Source organism: Zingiber officinale, chromosome 9A (assembly GCF_018446385.1).
Source record: "Zingiber officinale cultivar Zhangliang chromosome 9A, Zo_v1.1, whole genome shotgun sequence".
In the NCBI taxonomy this organism is placed as follows: Eukaryota; Viridiplantae; Streptophyta; class Magnoliopsida; order Zingiberales; family Zingiberaceae; genus Zingiber; species Zingiber officinale.
Window position 1 is genome coordinate 84,391,042 of NC_056002.1, and position 11,715 is coordinate 84,402,756.

Sequence of the window (11,715 nt, forward strand, 5' to 3'; positions counted from 1 at the left end):
CCTAAACTTGGCTTTTGGAGATGAGGGAGGAGAGCTCTAATTCTCGGTGGAGAAGGGAAAGAGGATAAGGAAGAAAAAGATTTAGAATTTCCCTTTCTCTTTTCTCCTCTAATCCTTTTTATTCATCTTGGGAAGGATTCTTGTCCCCATTCATCCCCCCCCCCCCCCTTTAACTTCTCTTTAATTCCCATGAAAATGAGAAGGGAGAGAGGAGAGGAAGGCAATTCACCTTTTGCTTGCTTCTTCTCTTAACCAAGAGGAAGAGGAGGTAAGCCACTTGGTTTTCTCTTGCTCTTTTCTTAGTTTTCTTTTATTTTCTCCTCACCTTTAACTAAATTTTTCATTCCTTCCTATCCAAATATTATTCATTATCCTAGTGGTTATCATACATCAATTTATCTTCATTATTTGTGGGTGGTTCAAGGTTCAAACCTTGACCTCACCTCTTCTTATTTCTATTATTTCTTTTTGATTCCTCTTACTTTCATGCTCTAAAGAAAATACTATCCATATACTTATCTTATAATTTCGTGGGTGTTACAGTACCTCTTACCTCATAGAAAGTTCGCCCTCGAACTTAAAATAGCGACGTCAGGTGGTACCGGACTTCCTGCTGAGTGCATCGGCCACCTTGTTCGCTTTACCGGGGTGATAAAAGATTTCGCAATCATAGTCCTTGACTAGCTCGAGCCATCTGCGTTGTCTCATATTTAGGTCCTTCTGCGTGAAGAAATATTTTAAACTCTGGTGGTCTGTATAAATCCTGCACTGGGCCCCATATAAGTAATGCCTCCGTGTTTTTAGAGCGAAGACCACAGCTGCTAGCTCTAAATCATGAACGGGGTAATTCCTTTCATGCTCTTTGAGTTGTCTAGAGGCATAGGCAATAACTTTGTCATCTTGCATAAGTACAGCTCCAAGTCCTAATAAGGAAGCATCGCTATACATATCAAAGTCTTTGCTACTTTCCGGAAGAGTAAGAATCGGAGCACTGGTCAGTCTCCGTTTCAGTTCCGTAAAACTCTTCTCGCAGTCGTCTGTCCATTCATACTTTTTGTTCTTCTTGGTGAGAACTATCATCGGGGCAGCTATTTTGGAGAAGTCCTCTATAAACTTCCCGTAGTAGCCTGCTAGCCCTAGAAAACTTCTGACTTCACTGGCGTTCTTTGGCCTATTCCAGTTGCTTACAGCTTCGATCTTGTTCGGATATACCATTACTCCGTCCTGGGAGATAATATGACCCAAGAATGATATTCGATCGAGCCAGAACTCACATTTGGAGAACTTTGCCTATAGTCGTTTCTCTCGATGGATCTGCAATACTGTATTCAGGTGTTCGGCATGCTCTTCTTGGGTTCTCGAATAGATGTGAATATCGTCAATGAAAACGATCACAAATTTATCGAGATAAGCTGTAAATACCCGATTCATTAGATCCATGAATATAGCAGGAGCATTGGTTACTCCAAAAGGCATAACTAAAAATTCATAGTGTCCGTATCTTGTTCGAAATGCCGTCATCGGAATATTATCCTGTTTCACTTTTACTTGATGGTAGCCGGACCTTAGGTCAATCTTGGAGAAAACGGTTGCACCCTTTAGCTGGTCGAATAGGTCGTCAATCCTTGGAAGGGTGTACCTGTTCTTGATTGTCACGTTATTCAATGCTCAATAGTCTATACACATTCGCATAGACCTATCCTTCTTTTTCACAAACAGTACTAGAGCTCCCTATGGAGAGTGACTAGGATGAATAAATCCCTTGTCGAGTAACTCCCTTAGCTGTTCTTGTAGTTCCTTTAACTCGGTCGGCGCCGTCCGGTAAGGTGGTTTAGAGATCGGTTTAGTACCAGGAACTAATTCGATCGCAAATTCTATCTCCCTATCAGGGGCTAATCCAGGTAGTTCCTCGGGAAACACTTCTGAATAGTTGCATACCACCCTGACCTCTTCTAGCTTCTGGCTTCCGATTTGACTTGTATCGACCACGTGCGCTAGAAATCCAGTACATCCCTTGTCTAACATCTTCTGTGCCTTCATAGCTGATAAGAATCTCTCAGTTTCTTTCCCTGGTTCTCCAACGAATTCAAACATCGGTTCAGCTTCAGGTCGAAATACCACTTTTCTCTTACGACACTCGATCAAGGCGCCGTACTTGCTCAGGAAATCCATACCCAATATAATGTCATAATCCTGCATGTCGAGTACTATCAGATTGCAGTAGAGTTCTCTGTCTGCGATTTGGATAGGTACGGCTTGCAGCATATGATCCGATGGCATAACTTCCCCGGATGGTAGGGTTGTTAAGAACATGCCATTTAGTGTTCGTGGGGGCATATCTAACTTCTTCATAAATGGTGTTGAGACAAACGAGTGTGTCGCCCCAGTATCAAATAGTACTATAGCATACTGACTGAAAATAGGCAGCTGACCTATAACGACAGTAGAGGCATTCGCCACATCTTCTCTGGTAAGCGAGAAAACCCTGGCGTTCGTCGTCGCTGGCGGGGCTTCCAATCTCCCTTGGCTGATCGAAGTCTCTTCTATAGCAGTTTGCATTTGGTGTAGCTGTGAAGGGGCACTCCTGTTCTGGTTATTCTGCGGGGGTGGTGCCTGAAACTGAGTAGGACAGTCTCTGGCCAAATGTCCTTCCCGTCCGCAATTATAGCATCTTCTTGTAGCTTTGTGACATAATCCGGAATGTAGCTTCCCACAAATACTACACTGAGGGTACTTCGGTTGCTTATTCACTGGACCACCTTTAGCATTGTCCCATTGCTTCCTTTTCCCGGTAGGGGTTCCTTTCCAGCCTGTTTTGGTACTCTGAGGTCTCTGTCCTTCTGCTCGTGCCTGATTCTTATTCTCGTTCATTGCATTCTGATAGTGTTCTGTAATTAGGGCACTGCTGACCAGTTCCTTTGTAGTTTACGGCCTATTAATTCCGCCGGCCACATTCAGTGCTATCTCAGGTCGGTGCATTTTCAGCATCAGTCTGACCCTTTCTCTTTCTGTGCTGATCAATTCTGGACAAAGGCGTGCTAAACGGTTGAAGCGCTTTACTGCTTCGTTCACTGATAAGTCACCCTGCTGAACTCGGTGAACTCGTCGTAATGTCGGTTCGTCACTTGCATATGGAAGAACTCTTCGAAGAACTCTGTCTCGAAGTCCGTCCAATTCATCCGATTAATTTGTCTCTTAGCTTTAACTCTTTCCCACCACATTCTCGCGTCTCCAGAAAAGCAGAAAGATACGCATTTGATCTTCTCCGATTCGGGCCAGTCCAGTAGTTCCACTATGCTTTGTACTGTCTTGAACCAGGCCTGGGCATCCCATGGCTCGCAAGTACCCGAGAAGGTCTCCGGCTTCAGCCTCAGCCACTGTATCAAGTAGGTCTCCTGTCGAACCACTTGGGCAGGGGCTACCGATGGTACTAGTGTAACTATTGGCACGACGGGCACTACATTCTGATTTACTAGCGGGGTGGCAGGAGTTCCTTGTTGACCCATCAAAGCCGTGATCAGCTGTTGTTGTTCCGTGATCTGACGTTGGAGGTCGGTTACTACCTGAGTCAGATCTGGTGGAGTTACTGTCTCGTCTGATCGGGTAGTACGTCTCCTAGCCATGCTTATCTTCATTAAATAACAATAAATTATCGTTATTGCTATTCGGCTGTCATAAGGTTATTACTATTCCTATCCTACCATCATGCATACCTAAACTAAATCAAAAGAATAAGTAAACATGCATAATATTAAAGCATCATAAACAAAATTAAATTAACCATATAGATTCTTACTTGGACGGCAGGATGGAGGCTTGACATGTGAGTAGTGAAATGGCTAACTTGGCTCTGATACCAACCTGTAACACCCCGCCCCTCCTGCTAATGCAACGGGGGTTACTTTACACTTACATACCTACTTACTACAGCGGAAGTCTTATTTATAGAAATTAAAAACTTTTCTTTTCTTTTAAATCACCATGACTAATCACCTGGACATATAAAATCACATAGCATACTTAACATGATTTTTAAGTCATAATACCCAAACACATAATTAAATGTCATGGAGTCATAAAGCAATAACATAAACTAGGCATAGTTCTTATTAAACAAAAGCAGGTCTTTCTCCTTTAGTCAAGCCACTACCACACACATCCTTCTAGCCCCTCCTGCTGCTCCCCTAGTTCATCCATTCCTTGCCTTTATTTGTGGTATAAGAAAGTAAGCTGTGAGCACTCATGGCTCAGTAAGTTCCTTTCCTACTCACAAAAACCGTATAGCATATCAAAATCACAAGACATAACGCATGGAGACAATTTCATCATATCATGCAGCATATCTTGGCATATCGTAACATAATCGTAAGGTATCATGGCATAACATAACATGATCATCAAATGCACCCTGACATATGATAACATGATCATCAATATCATGGCATAATCATAAGGTATATGCAAGGTGAATTTCTAAACATGTATCATGAAAACATATGCAACATGTCTTTTAAAAACTTATAATATACATACTTAAACATAATCTCAACATAAGGGGGGGCCCGGCTTGTACCACATACATAAATGCGCGCGTCCTATGTAGGTCCAATGTAGCAAGTCTTGAACCCTACAAGGCATACATACTAGGCCTGTTTCTTAGTCCATCGACCTAGGGGCACTTAGGAGCCCATCCCTAACGAGGCCCGTTTCTTAGTCCATCGACCCCCGGGCGCTTATGGAGCCCACCCTTGGTATAAGCCTTAAAAGTAAAGTATCATGTCATATATATCATAATTCTTAACCTATCATTCATATCATATTCATATCATGAAGAGTGCTCCTAGTCCCAACTGATAGGGAAGCAACTCTTAGGCATAACATAAAGCATGTATAATTGGGCACACAGCACATCATGAATTTGGGCACACAGCACATCATGATCACATGCATAATTGGGCACACAGAATATCATGAACATGGGCACATAGCATATCATAAATTTGGGCACATAGCACATCATAAATTTGGGCACATAGCACATCATAAATTTGGGCATATAGCACATCATAAATTTGGGCACATAGCACATCATCATGCATAGGTCATAAGCATACATAAATGAGTATAGCAGCATGCCATATTCTTATCAAATCATAAAGCATTGCATGTGAGGCACATGGGAAATCATAATTAGGTCTCTAACCCTAATATCATGTAGTGGCCGAAACATGTAGTTATAGCCTAGGTTAGCACGCAACATAAAAGCATGTGATCCCTAAACCTTTATCATATCCTATATCATAAGGAAAACCTTGAGCATGTTTAGTTTGGGTTCTAAGCTTCCTAGGTCTTTACTTATATCATGGCTGAAACTCATCAAGCATCAAATTAGGTTATAAGCAACATACAAACATGTAGACCCTAAACTAATGTCATATCATATATCATAAGGAACAACTTGAGCATGTTTAGTTTGGGTTCTAAGTTCTCTAAGCTTTTAACCTTATCATGGCCGAACCCTAGCAAGCATGATTCTAGGTTACAAGTAGCATGAAAGTGTTGAACCTTAAACCAATATCATAACACATATCATGAGGAACATCATAAGCACATTTAGTTTAAGTTCCAAACTTCCTAAGCCCTTTAATCTAAGGTGGCTGAAACTTGTTAAGCATGGAAACTAGGTTTCTAGTGGCATAAGAGCATGGAAACCATAAACAAATTTCATAGCATTTATTACAAGAAACATCATGAGCATATCTAAGTTGGGTTCTAAGTTTCCTAGGCCTTTAAACTAATGGTGGCCGAAACATGTAAGACATAGACTAGTTTTCATGTGACATAAAAGCATGGAAACCCTAAACAAATTTCATGGCATTTATTACAAGGAATAACATGAGCAAACTTAGTTTAAGTTCTAAGCATCCTAGGTCTTAAAACCTTGTGTGGCCGAAAGTTATAGAGCATGTAACCAAATTTCTATGCAACAAACAAACATAAGAACATCAAGTTAGTTTCATATCATTTCATCAAGAAGGTCATGAGCATCTTAGACTTGTTTTAAACTTTCCTAGGCCTCAAATCTTAACATGGCCGAATCTTCATAAACATGAAATAGAGTTCAAATCAACATACAATCATGGGCATATCATATTAGCTTCATATCTTATCTTAAGGAAATCATGGCATGCTTAGTTTTTGGTTTAAAGCTCTCCTAGGCCCTTAGTTCTACCATGGCCGAATGTTCATGAGCATGAAAATGAAGTTCCAATCAACATACGAGTAAGAGAAAATGTTAACAACACCATTATCATAGGGCACATATCATAAGAACAAGGGAGCATGTTTAGTTTGAGTCTTAAGCTTACCTAGTTCTTTTGTTCATGCTTGGCCGAGAGTCTAGGATCATGAATCTAAGTTCTAACTAAACATTCTAGCATAGAAACATTAGGTTAACCTCCTACCATAAGATACATGTCGCAAGAAATATAATGAGCATATCTAGTAAGGTCTTAAAATATCTTAGATTCTTCTTTCTTTTTTTTTTTGTCTTGGCCGAAATTTCCATGAAGCACCCCTAGGTTTTTAAGCAATATATCTTCATGAAAATCACATGAGCTATTGTAGCACAGGTGAGGGGAAGCTTACATAGTTTTCGCTTGTTGATCCTTAAGGAAGTGGTACCCTTGTGAGGAGGGAGGAGAAGTTTCTCTTCCTTGTTTCCCATTTTGTTTTTCTTCTTCTTGTATGAGGTAGACCTTGAGACTCCTTTCTTGTATTTGTTTTCCCTTAGAGAGAAAACCTAAACTTGGCTTTTGGAGATGAGGGAGGAGAGCTCTAGTTCTCGGTGGAGAAGGGAAAGAGGATGAGGAAGAAGAAGATTTAGAATTTCCCTTTCTCTTTTCTCCTCTAATCCTTTTTATTAATCATGGGAAGGATTCTTGTCCCCATTCATCCCCCCCCCCCTTTTAACTTCTCTTTAATTCCCAATAAAATGAGAAGGGAGAGAGGAGAGGAAGGCAATTCACCTTTTGCTTGCTTCTTCTCTTAACCAAGAGGAAGAGGAGGTAAGTCACTTGGTTTTCTCTTGCTCTTTTCTTAGTTTTCTTTTATTTTCTCCTCGCCTTTAACTAAATTTTTCATTCCTTCCTATCCAAATATTATTCATTATCCTAGTGGTTATCATACATCAATTTATCTTCATTATTTGTGGGAGGTTCAAGGTTCAAACCTTGACCTCACCTCTTCTTATTTCTATTATTTCTTTTTGATTCCTCTTACTTTCATGCTCTAAAGAAAATACTATCCATATACTTATCTTATAATTTCATGTGTGTTACAGGGGTACTCTTGTTCTGGTTGTTCTGCTGGGGTGGTGCCTGAAACCGGTTAGTGCAGTCTCTGGCCAGATGTCCTTCCCCTCCGCAATTATAGCACCTTCTTGTACCCTTGTGACATACTTCGGAATGCAGCTTTCCGCAAATAGTGCACTGGGGGTATTTCGATTGCTTATTCACTAAGCCACCTTTAGCATTGTCCCATTGTTTCCTTTTTCTGGTAGAGGTCCCTTTCCAACTTGTTTTGTTACCTGAGGGTCTCTGTCCTTCTGTTCGGGCCTGACTCTTATTCTCGTTCATCACTTTCTGATAATGTTATGTGATTAGGGAACTGCTGACCAATTCCTCTGTAGTCTGCGGTCTATTAATTCCGCCGGCCACGTTCAGTGCTATCTCGGGTCGAAGCATCTTCAGCATCAGTCTGACCCTTTCTCTTTCTGTGCGAACTAACTCTGGACATAGGCGTGCCAGACGGTTGAAGCGCTTTACTGCTTCGTTCATTGATAGGTCACCTTGCCGAAACTCGGTGAACTCATCGTAATGTCGGTTCGTCACTTGCATATAGAAGAACTCTTCGAAGAACTCTGTCTTGAAGTCCGTCCAGTTCATCAGATTAATTTGTCTCTTTGCCTTTACTCTTTTCCACCACATCCTTGCGTCTCCGGAAAAGCAGAATGATATACATTTGATCTTTTCCGATACGGGCCAATCCAGTAATTCCACTATGCTTTCCACTATCTTGAACCAGGCCTGAGCGTCCCATGGCTCGCAAGTACCTGAGAAGTTTTCCGGCTTCAGCCTTAGCCACTGTATCAAGTAAGTCTCCTGTCGGACCACTGGGACAGGGGCTATCGGTGGTACTGGTGCAACTACTGGGATGACGGGCACTGCATTCTGATTTACTAGCGGGGTGGCCGGATTTTCTTGCTGACCCATCAAAGTCGTGATCAGCTGTTGCTACTCCGTGATCTGACGCTGGAGGTCGGTAACTACCTGAGTCAGATCTGGTGGAGTTGCTGTCTCGTCTGTTCGGGTAGTACGTCTCCTAGCCATGCTTATCTTCATTAAATGACAATAAATTATCGTTATTTCTATCTAGGATAACATAAAATTGTTATTATTCTTATCCTACCATCATACATACCTAAACTAGAACAGTGACTTATCATCATAAAAAAAAATAAGTAAACATGCATAATATGAAAGCATCATAGAAGAATTAATTTAAGCATATAGATTCTTACTTGGAGCGGCAGGATGGAGGCTTGACATGTGTGTAGTGAAAAGGCTAAACTTGGATCTGATACCAAACTGTAACGCCCCGGCCCTTCCTGCTTAAGCTGACGGGGGTTACTTATCTTTTCTTCTTAAAACAGCGGAAGTCTTATCTATAGTAAATTTTTTTTTCTTTTAAAACTTTTTCTCTACTTTTCAAATCATCATCACTAACTACCTATCCTATGAGTCACATAACATACTTAACATAAATTTAAGTCATAATACTAAAGAGCATGATGAAATGTCATGGAGTCATATAAGAACGACAAAAACATAATTCTTATTAACTAGAAGCAGGTCTTTTTTCTCTTTAGCCGAGTCACTACTACACACGCTCTTCTTGCCCCCCCCCTCCTGCTGCTCCCTTAGTACATCCATTCTTTGCCCTTATCTGTGTTACAAGGAAAGTAAGCTGTGAGCACACAAGACTCAGTAAGATCCTTTCCTACTCACAAAAACCGTATAGCATAACTTAATCTCCAAGGCATAAAACATAAAGACAACTAATCATATCATGTATAGAAGCATCATATCGTAACATAATCGTAAGGTATCATGGCATATCATAACATACATCCTAGCATAACATATCATAAACAAAAGCATCATGGCATATTATGATATAATCATAAAGTGCATCCTAGCATAACACATCATAAACATAAGCATCATGGCATATCATGATATAATCATAAAGTGCATCCTAGCATAACATATCATAAATATAAGCATCATGTAATATCATGGTATAATCATAAAGTGCATCCTAGCATAACATAATCATATGTATCATGGCATATCATAACATAATCATAAAGTGCATCCCAACATAACATAGCATAAACATAAGTATCATGGCATATCGTAACATAATCATAAGGTGTTATGCGACATGACTTTCAAAAACATGTATCATGAAAAATATATGCAACATGTCTTTTGAAAACTTATTACATACATACTTAAACATAATCATAAACATGATTAGGGCCCCGGCTTGTACCACATACATAAATGCGCACGTCCTATGTAGGTCCAAGGTAGCAAGTCTTGAACCCTACAAGGCATACATACTAGGCCCATTTCTTAGTCCTTCGACCTAGGGGCACTTAGGAGTCCATCCCTAACGAGGCCCGTTTCTTAGTTCATCGACCCCGGGGCGCTTATGGAGCCCACCCTTGGTATAAGCCTTATAAAGTAAAGTAGCATGTCATACATATCATGGTTCTTATCTTTTTCATGCACATCATGTTTCTTATCATATCATACCATACAGAATTTGGGCACACAGCTCATCATAATAGCATGTATAATTTGGGCACACAGCACGTCATAAATACATGCATAGTTTGGGCACACAGCTCATCATAAATAGCATGCATAATTTGGGCACACAGCTCATCACAATATCATGCATAAATTGGGCACACAGCTCATCATAAATAGCATGCATATCTTGGGCGCACAGCACAGCATATGGGTTACCAACATACATAGATCATAAGTATACATAATTAAACATAAAAGCATAACAAGCTCTTTCCACATTATAAAACATTGCATGTGAGATACATGGGAAATCATATTTAGATTTCTAACCCTAATGTCATGTAATGGCCGAAACATATTGTAAATGCCCACCCTTCTTACCCAAGGGCGGCGCTACGATCTTATACTACTTACGTACATGCTTTAGTTATACTATAACAGCGGAAAATTTTAAATCTTTCCTTTTATTTAAATAAGCATGATATCACATATTCTGATTAGTTCGAATGTGCATATATTGATCATATAACTAAAAATATTAATTTGTCCGAATCGTTCTTGCCGAGCCACCACCACACACATCACTATCTGCTCCTCCTGCTGCTCCGTCGTTCCGAATATCCCTCCCCCATATCTACGGTACAAGGAAAGTAAGCTATGAGCACTCATGGCTCAGTAAGTTCCTTTCCTACTCACTAAAACCGAATTCATATCATTGCATATCAATATCATGCGAGGTATCATAAGCATACGACATACAAGGGTATCATATTCATATTCATATCATAATATCACATGACATTATATCTAATCATCAGATAATTCAAGCACATATGTAGGCAATGCATCATGAATTTGAAAACTTATACTTATAAGTACTTGAAATTAATATCATCATTAGAGGGGATCCCGGTTTGTACCACATACATAATGCGCGCGCTTCATAGGTAGGTCCAAGGTAGCAAGTCTTGAACCCTACCATGCATACATACTAGGCCCGAGTCTTACTCCATCGACCTAGGGCATTCAGAGGCCCATTACTGACGAGGCCCGAGTCTTACTCCATCGACCCCGGGGCGTTTACGGAGCCCACCCTTGGTACAAACCATACAAAAATAACTTATCATGCATAACTATCATATCATGTCCCTAACAATCTTTCATGCATTTCCTTTTTCATTTCTTTTCATTATGTATAGCATTTCCTATGCTATAACATATCATTACGTAACATAATTTCATTTCTTCTCATTATGTATAGCATTTCCTATGCTATAACATATCATGGCATATTACGTAACATAATTTCATTTCTTTTCATTATGTATAGCATTTCCTATGCTATAACATATCATGGCATATTACGTAACATAATTTCATTTCTTCTCATTATGTATAGCATTTCCTATGCTATAACATATCATGGCATATTACGTAACATAATTTCATTTCTTCTCATTATGTATAGCATTTCCTATGCTATAACATATCATGGCATATTACATAACATAATTTCATTTCTTCTCATTATGTATAGCATTTCCTATGCTATAACATATCATGGCATATTACATAACATAATTTCATTTCTTCTCATTATGTATAGCATTTCCTATGCTATAACATATCATGGCATATTACGTAATATAATTTCATTTCTTCTCATTATGTATAGCATTTCCTATGCTATAACATATCATGGCATATTACGTAACATAATTTCATTTCTTTTCATTATGTATAGCATTTCCTAGGTTTCTTTCCCTTTTTCTTTTATTTTCCTTCATGGACGAAACCTACCAGTCCTTAAACTAGGTTTCTTAAGTGGCCT